The sequence below is a fragment of the Bidens hawaiensis genome, unplaced genomic scaffold (genome assembly GCF_021521415.1).
Source record: "Bidens hawaiensis isolate Kalapana, Puna unplaced genomic scaffold, B.hawaiensis_p1.1 tig00000097_1, whole genome shotgun sequence".
Classification (NCBI taxonomy): Eukaryota; Viridiplantae; Streptophyta; class Magnoliopsida; order Asterales; family Asteraceae; genus Bidens; species Bidens hawaiensis.
In genome coordinates, this window is record NW_027491017.1 from 4944722 (window position 1) to 4954224 (window position 9503).

The 9503-nt window shown below is 35.0% G+C and overlaps 1 pseudogene; it reads left to right on the forward strand.

Moving 5' to 3' along the window:
• The first annotated feature begins 538 nt into the window (after nt 1–538).
• Nucleotides 539–5326, forward strand: LOC143563756 (beta-galactosidase 14-like; annotated as a pseudogene).
• The last annotated feature ends 4177 nt before the right edge of the window (nt 5327–9503 follow it).

The following is a 9503-nucleotide window of genomic DNA, read 5'->3' on the forward strand; positions in this document are numbered from 1 at the left end:
ACAAAAGATCCTCCAGAAGCGTACGGACTGGCTCATTTGGGCGGGAGTATTCCCGCCTTGCTCATTCCTTCTTCAGGTGACATTACTGAATTATTGAGAGTTAGTGCCTTGTGCGTGTAGCCTTGCTATTAGTGCGGGTAGCCTTCCCTGATGGCTTGTATCCGCAGCTGCGGGAACAGGCGGGGTACTTCACCATTGGGAGGTTTTTCCTGCGGGAACAGCTGGCGTACTGCGCGTAAGGTCTTCATCTCTCTGAGCATGGTGGGTCCTGCGGAACCAGTTGGTCTTTGCGCAGACGTCCCTCTTCAAGGTGAGTCTTGTGGGTCCAAATGGGCCCTGCTGGGACCTACCTCTTCACCTTGTGATAACCGCATTTGTCTCTCTTATACCAAATATCTTACAAATAATAACGAACTATTCAATTTACACGTTTTCTACCTTAATCTTATGGCCAACATCTCCCATTTTTTTCTTCTTCTTCCTGAAAACCCCGTGGCCCGATGATCAAGTATTTAAATTTGTCATCACAAACATAAAATTTATCCTAAAAATGGATTTGAGAAGCCGGTTGGCATTCATGATCCTCTTGATCTCCATCACATTGATATCTGTTTCTTCCAATATGGACGACAACGAATACACCCCCGGACCTGTCACATACAATGCCAAGTCTGTTATTGTTGGTGGGAACCCGATACTTTTATTCTCGGGTTCCATTCATTATCCTCGAAGCACTCCCGAGGTACATTATAGATTATTATTGATTACAATTACAATTAATATGTATTTATAACTTTAATAATTTGTTTGTGTTTATGAATTAGATGTGGCCAGATATTATAAGAATGGCAAAAGAAGGAGGATTAAACACCATTGCAACATATGTTTTTTGGAATGCACATGAGCCTCGACAAGGCCAGGTTAATATTTAGTTTTTTTTTAACGTTTAAATGTTACACTCTACTTAGTTTTTTTTTCTTATTTGGTTACTATTATTTGAAATTTAATTATGAAAACTTATTTTATTTCATCTTTTTTTGGTAGTATAATTTTACAGGAAATAATGATTTGGTGAAGTTCATCAGATTGGTTGCTGCAAATAAGATGTATGTAGTACTAAGACTTGGACCCTTCATTCAAGCAGAATGGAATCTTGGGTATGATAAACTTTATCTTAAGTTAGTTAATTTAGTTGAATTTAATTTATATAAATCTTGTTTTTGACTGTATATATTTTTCAGAGGACTTCCATTCTGGCTAAGAGAAATCCCCAACATTGTATTCCGCTCCTATAACGAACCATACATGGTCAGTATTCGCCTTAAAAACATGTTTAAGGAGGGTTGTTCACGGTTTGGTTCAACATATTTTGACAAAAAAAATATCCGGCTTGATCATTAAGTATGACTTTTGAAAATCAAAGCGACTAGACGGTCAAGTTGAACTGTTTTTATAATCTTTGGCTTGAATAGTAAATGGCTCATGTGATTTACTCACACTCAAGTTTTGAAGTGTGAATCGAACATCAAATCAACCTCTTTTCTTCTATTATAACGGTTAAGCTGGTTTCAAAGGTTTATGGAGTATGAACACTCTGGTCATATCATGTATAACTATCAAGGTTTTTTGCTCATGATTTTTACATAACAAATAATGTTTCCAATTTCTTTAGAAACATATGAAAAGATACATCGAGTTTATGATAAATATGATGAAGGCGGAGAAGTTGTTTGCACCTCAAGGAGGTCCTATCATCATGGCACAGGTATTTCAAGCTCGTGTTATCTAAACAATTATATTGCAACGATTAATTAGTGCGTGATCTGCAGGTTGAAAACGAGTATAATCATGTCCAAGAAACATACAAAGAAAAAGGCGTGCAGTATGTCAAGTGGGCAGCAGACATGGCGACGGCTTTGTATCTTAATGTCCCGTGGATAATGTGCAAGCAAAAGGATGCTCCTTCAAATGTTGTAAGTTCTTGAGTCGAATTTGAGATTGACTATGAGATATGCCATGGGTAAATTCAAGGGAAATTTATGAAAATGACAATATTCAACTAACTTTTTAAAGATATAACTATTTTGTTTAACCAATTAATTTTTTAAAATGGTTTTCTTTTCTTTAAATATAACCATTTCACCTTCTAAATAATCAGTTGTTTTTACAAATTTGATCAAAATAAACATTTTTTTCCCCTTAATTGGTTACTTTGAAACTTTTACGTTCTCTTAATGGATAACAATTTTATTATTGGGCGTAGATAAGTACATGCAATGGAAGGCATTGTGCAGATACGTTTCTTGGCCCAAATGGCCCGGACAAGCCATCTTTATGGACTGAAAACTGGACAGCCCAGTAAGTTTATAATATATATTTTTTTCAATTGACAAATTCATGTCAATTTTTAGGGTCCAAATTGTAATTTATGTTTTTGTCGGGTTTACAGATACCGGGTTTTCGGTGATCCGCCATCTCAAAGAGCAGCCGAAGATATCGCATTCTCGGTTGCTCGGTTCTTTATAAATAATGGAAGCATGACTAATTACTACATGGTAAGAATCGAAGTCACAGAGTCACCTGTTATTCTAAACAAAAATAAAAATCTATCATAACTTTGTTAGCCTTTTGAATGTTTTAGTATCATGGAGGAACCAACTTTGGAAGAACTAGCTCGTCATTTGTGACCACTCGCTACTACGATGAAGCTCCCATTGACGAATTTGGTGAGCATTTTCAACTTCATAAATGGGTTGTTTATGACTTTATACGTTTAAATTTGAAAAAACTAAGAAATTGTTACAATTAATATAAATAAAACTATATAATTTGATTCTATAAAGATATCAAAGATTATAAATTAACAGTTATTGTCCAATAAATAGTATTTATTTATGTCCCATGTTGATATTATTTATTTATGTGTAGATAAATTTTGTTTTTATTTTAGGGTTGATAAGAGAACCCAAATGGAGTCATCTTAGAGACCTTCACAAGAATTTTAAATTGACAAAGAACCTCTTTCTTACGGGTACTCGTAAAGTACAAGATATTAACAAATTTGTCCAGGTAAGCAACTTTTGTAACATCATCTTGCATACTTAATCTTTGTGGTCTGGTAACCAGATGATATGACAGTCCACTAGCTAAACGTAAACGTTCAATGATACACCTGCATTGCTTTGTAGATTGTGACTTATGAGAAACCCGAAAGCAAGCTTTGTGCGGCTTTCTTGAGCAACCGGCACAAAAAAGTTCATCGGACCGTTGATTTTAGGGGAAAACAATATTTCCTTTCTCGACGATCCGTCACCATCCTTCCCGATTGCAAAAATATCATGTTTAACACGGAACTTGTGAGTGTTTTTAATCGTCATTCATAAAGAATTAAAGCATCTAATAGTGAAACTAACTTTAATATATAAAACAAGAACAGATCACATCGCAACATAACTCAAGAACCTTTGTCCCTTCAAAAAGAGCCAACAACTTCAAATGGGAAACCTATAGAGAATCTATTCCAACATATCACGACTTATCGATTCAAAGTAAATCACCATTGGAACTCACAGGCATGACTAAAGACACCACCGATTATATGTGGTATAGTACGAGCTTAAATCTTGATAAAGATGATTTACCCATGCGAGCGGATATCTTGCCGGTTATTCGAATTCAAAGTCTTGGAGATGCTATATTAGCATTTGTGAACGGACAATATATAGGTGAGGTGGATCTATATATAACGTAACCTTTATATACAACTATTAACAACAATGCAAAATTATATATATTTAGGGTTTGGACATGGGAGCTTCATAGAAAAATCATTTACATTCTCCAAACCCGTGAGTCTAAAGGTCGGAATCAATCATATATCGATCTTGGCAATGACAGTTGGACTACCGGTAATATTTATCATAAGATGATGTTGCTTGTATGTAGATTGATCGATAATGTATTGAATTATCGATCATGTGGCATGCACTTTTTAACCTTTTTTTCGTTGATTTTTCTGGAGTGAAGAACAGTGGAGCGTATATGGAGAAGAGGTTTGCGGGTATTCAAGCCGTTATACTGCAGGGTATGAGTACTGGGACTCTTGATATCACCCTTAACCAATGGGGGCATAGGGTATGTATATGTTGCATATATAAACATGCTTTACAAGTTAAAATACAAAGGAAATGTTATACATATATAGTATGCACTAAACTTGTCATGTATTTAGGTTGGCGTCGAGGGAGAAGCTCACCGGTTATTCACTGAAGAAGGATCGAAGAAAGTAAAATGGGCCCCGGCAAGCGGACCAGGAACACCTATTACATGGTATAAGGTACGTATAACATATAAGGATTCCCCTTCTTGTAGTGACGTGTAAACGTATCAATTTCGACAAATTAGCTTAACAAGCGATCGAGTTGAATGAAATTTCATGTTGTAGACGCGTTTTCAAGCCCCGGAAGGAAACAATCCGGTAGCGATCAAGATGGAGAGAATGGGCAAAGGAGTAATTTGGATCAATGGTTATAGCATTGGTCGTTATTGGGACAATTATCGGTCGCCACTAGGAGCGCCTTCACAAACCGAGTAAGCATTGTAACTGATCAGATGGCCGGATCAAAACTAAATTACTACAATTTTAACACGTTATGTGTATTGTCATTTTAGGTATCACGTCCCAAGATCATATTTGAAACCAAAGAATAACCTTTTGGTTGTGTATGAGGAGAGTAGTGGATCAATAGACGGTATTGTGATCAACACCGTGAATCGGGATGTCATTTGTAGCTTTATGCTCGAAGACTATCCACCGAATCTCGACTCATGGAAGATAGAAAACGGTGTTTTCAAGCCTCCCGCGGCCGAGAAGTCCAAGCCTTCAGCTCAGCTTACTTGTGACCCTGATAAATTCATCAAGGAAATCCAATTTGTGGGCTTTGGCAATCCTTGGGGATCATGTGGTAGTTATATGCAAGGAACATGTCAAGCCAAGCCTCCAAGAAAGTTGTTGAAAAGGTAAAACAAGACCCCCTCACTCACTATATATATTATACAAAATTCTGATTATTTTTTTACATAAGGTTCTTAACATATAACCCCGGTTCTAAATACAGGCTTGCTTGGGGAAGAGTAGTTGTAGAGTACCAATCGATAGGGCAGTTTTGGGTGAATCGACCGGTGATCCTTCTTGTGTTCAAGAAAAAGTAAAGAAACTTGCCATCCAAGTAAGGTGTGGGAAGAAAAACGACATATAGATAGAGTCCAACCCACAAAATTTTTGATTTTTTAATATTTGTAAATTAATTAGTGTACTGTGTAGAATATAAGTTGATTATATTCTTTATTAATTTTTATATATCTTTTTTTTTTTAAAAAGTTTCTATCATCAAATGCCATAGTTGTGTTCAAGCCTTACGAACGGCAAAGTTTAAAAGAAATTTGTCGTTAAAAAAAGAAATTGGATTTTGAGATAAGAATGTAATTACATAACTATGAACATCAAACAAAGTTGAATTCTACATGCACCCAAACACATGAAACATCAAATAAAGTTTAATTCTACTTGCACCCAAACACACACCTTTGTTTATTACCAACCAAATAGACTTCATTTTTATGACGTTTTGTCACTTACAAATACATGAATATTATGTGTGAGGGAGAGGGGCGTAGCTAGCCTTAGGGGAATGGGTTCGGCTGAACCCGTACAAAATTTTATTTTAGTGTTATATATTAGTGTATTTTGGCATCGAACCCGTAGAAAAAAGGTCAAAACAGGTCCGATAAAAAAGTTAATGAAGAAATAATATTAAACCGTAAAATATAACTAAAAACAAAAGTTCACCAAGTATTTTTCTATTACACCTAATGGACTTTGGTTTTTTAGTTATAGTTAACGGTTTATCAACATAATAAAGAAGTTTTACTGGTGTTAATTTTTATTGAGATCTATTCTCTGTGTTTTTGTTAATGGAAAATCATTAAATTGTCTATTCTCTTTTACGAAGTCAAATATATATCCTTCAACAAAAGATGTTCCAAGAATATCCACCATTATACAGTTGATTCTAAGCTTATTTTATGTTATGACGGTGTATCTTTATAAAAGGATGGCGGCGACGGTATTGGATATAATTTGTCCCCCATCGGAGCCTAACTTATTATATCCCATTAGTTTCGCACAAGTCATAATACACAAGAGCTACATATTTATTGCTGGAATACGGTCTGTTCCAACAATGACATGGTGGAATAATAATACTGTTGGTTTCAAGAAAAGATGTTCCAAGACCGTCGGTTCTTACGAGGACACCTTGAAGACAACAACGTCGCCACCATCCTTTTATTAAGATACCCCGTCAAAACTAGAGTAAAAGTGGAGAGGTGGACTTCATTAATTGGCTGGAAAAAACGTCGAGGTAACAAAAAATAAGTTGGGAACTGATATATAAGAAATTTAACATCTTTTCAGTACTAAAATATATCCAAATAAGTATAATTTTGACAACTGTATTAGAATAAATAACCACTAATGTTTATAATTTCTATTTATAAGTAAATATAGTCCCAAGGAACAAAACAAGTTGAAATACGAAGAAAAACGGAGATAGAAAGTTAAAGCTAACTCAACACACCCTACGGTGAATCAAGAAATGGTCATGCCTAAAGCATACGAAGTAAAGATAAAAATCAGGAAATCAAGACATGACCATATTAACCAAGACACACCCCATGTTATCAAAAGCAATAAGAAAAGACAAAATAGAAGGTTCTGAAGCAAAACACGGTCATGCCTTCAATACAAGAGAAAAAGACAAAACATGAGGAGTGTGGACTGTTGTGGAACTCAACACGGTCGTGCCTTGCTTAACATGACTGTGTTACCCTTGAGCTGTACGATCTGACATGGAAAATTAATGCAACAGGACAAAAATGGCGACACGGTCATTCCTTGCTTAGAACGGCCGTGCCTTAAGGGTCTGATCAGGCTATAAATTGAATGATCTTCTCCTTCGATTAATGGACTTGAACACCCCTTCAAGGAGCATTCAATACTCTCCAACCACTTCCTTAAACCACCATGAATAAAGGAATCAATCTTATTCATCCAACCTTTGAATACTAAGAAGATTAAGCTTTTGGGAGAGGTAATTGACATCAAAGATTAGCCAACTGTAACCAATTGATTAACCATAATATTATAACGAGTTTTGCCACGTTGATATCGCAAGTCACAATTTTTTGCCTTACAATAATGATTGACATTCTTGGAACATATTGGATATTTCTTTGACTTGGTAGAAGAGAATGGACAATTTGCGAATTTTCTCTTTTCTTAATGTTGTTAACATAATAAACAATTTAAATACTATATTAGCAAACTATGATAGAGCCCGTGTGATGCATTAGTGGTTATAAAAATAAAATAAAAAAGTTAGATTTAATAATATACATAATAACATATCTTATGGATTGATAAGATTTAAATAATTTTCTAAAATACGTAGATTAATAAGAATACTTTGTATTTGTATTTTAAAAGAAATCAAAATGGAAGGTTGTGAATCTATACCAATTAAGAAAAAGGGAATGCTAACATCAATTCATCCTAGTTGAGTTGGTAAGTCACAAACATTTTAAAAGTATGGTAGTGAGTTCAGTTTTCACCAGTAGTATATTTTTCATTTTATCATTCAGAAAATGAAATTGTAAAATTGAAACTATACACTTGGCAGCTATAACACCCGCCAAATTTCCATGCCAAAAAATCAAAAACGCCATCTTAGAAAAAAGAGTCAAAGAAGAAAACTACAATCCTAACATCAGGAGTGGGTATGAAATATTAAATAATAATTCTCTGAATATAAACATTACTTGAGCATTTAGCAAAGAGAAACGATTGTTTAAAATGTGAGATGCGTAAGCGAAGCTTCAACCTTATCATTATAATTATTATTACAATATATGTGTATATTATATTTATATCTATATTTGGTGAATTATCGTTGAACTACATATGAGGCAGAGAAAAAGAAAATATAGCAAGAAAACTTGAGGGACTATTTAGTCTTATAAGTAAACTTAAGGGACTATTTAGTCTTATATGTAAACTTGAGGGACTATTTAGTCTTATATGTAAACTTGAGGGTTACAAAATAAAATTAGGAACCTTCAAAGCAAAGAAACATATGTAATGAAGATATTTCTTAGTGTCGACTAATTTCTCATATAACATCATACTTTCGATGATAATAATAAAGGAAAATTCATTTATTTTATAATGCGATATTATCTAGTTTAGATAAATAAACTATTAGAGGGTTGGCTTGGACATTAAAAGATGGAATAAGGGATGAAATGGGTCTTAGGTCCATGGGCTTAAGAGAGTATAAATACCCATTTAAACCCTAATCCTTTCCATTTTTATCCATATCTACACCATAGCCTACACCTTCAAAACACACACAAACACCCTCATTCATCTCGGACCAAGATCTGAAAGTAAAGACCCGAGATTGTTAGTGTTAGAGCGTTGTGACTAGCAAGACATACATCAAGACTAGATCGTGTTCTTTAGAACCAATCCGTTTAAGGTACGTTCTATAACGAAAACTTGTTCAGCTCGATTAATATTCCTAGATCTGTTTACAAATGATAAATACTAATCAAACGGGATGATTTTCGTTGAAATTCGTTAACGTGTGATGGTTAGTTGTTAGTATGAAGAACCGTAATATATATATCAATCAAACACACCATTTAAAACGTGATGTTTGGATGATTAGGGTATGTAGGCGCTGTGATCACGAGTAGATTGATGCCAATCAGGTGTTGTTACATCGTGATTTGAGGGTCAATTGCAGATCTTCTGCCTGTTGACCATCGTTGTTCATATCAATTTTGACTTTGACGAATTAGGTCAAAGTTGGATATGACTGATACTCATTCGCCAGCCATTCGCTGAACTTTCATAATGTATAAGTCACAGTCATATGCTTCCGTAACGAACGAACCCTTCATTCGTCTAATGGAGATCATAAATGATCTTGCCCATTAGTTACCCATTCATTCGTTATGATCAGATAGCGAATCAACCCACTCATTATAGATACATTCGCATGCTCCCGTGACGAATGAGCCTCTCATTCGTCTCAAGGATATCATGAATGGCCTTATTCATTCGTTATTCATTCGTTCTTTTCATTAAGACACGAATCTAACCATTCGTCATAACGAATGGGATAGCCAATGGTTCTTGCCCAGAATAAATTATTACTTAAATATTTAATGAGAATTGGTTGTTGATGAAATTTTAGTAACGGACCTTTAATGAAATAAAATATTTCCAAGCTGACCTGGCTGCTCGACCCCAGCTAGAGGTTGCCGCCCCTAGACCCCGCTTCTAGGGGTCCTGCCCCCATACCCCTGTTCGTTGAGGGTTATATTAAACTAGAAGTATGATATGGGTAGTGATAGTTAATTGATACGTGTAATTGTTA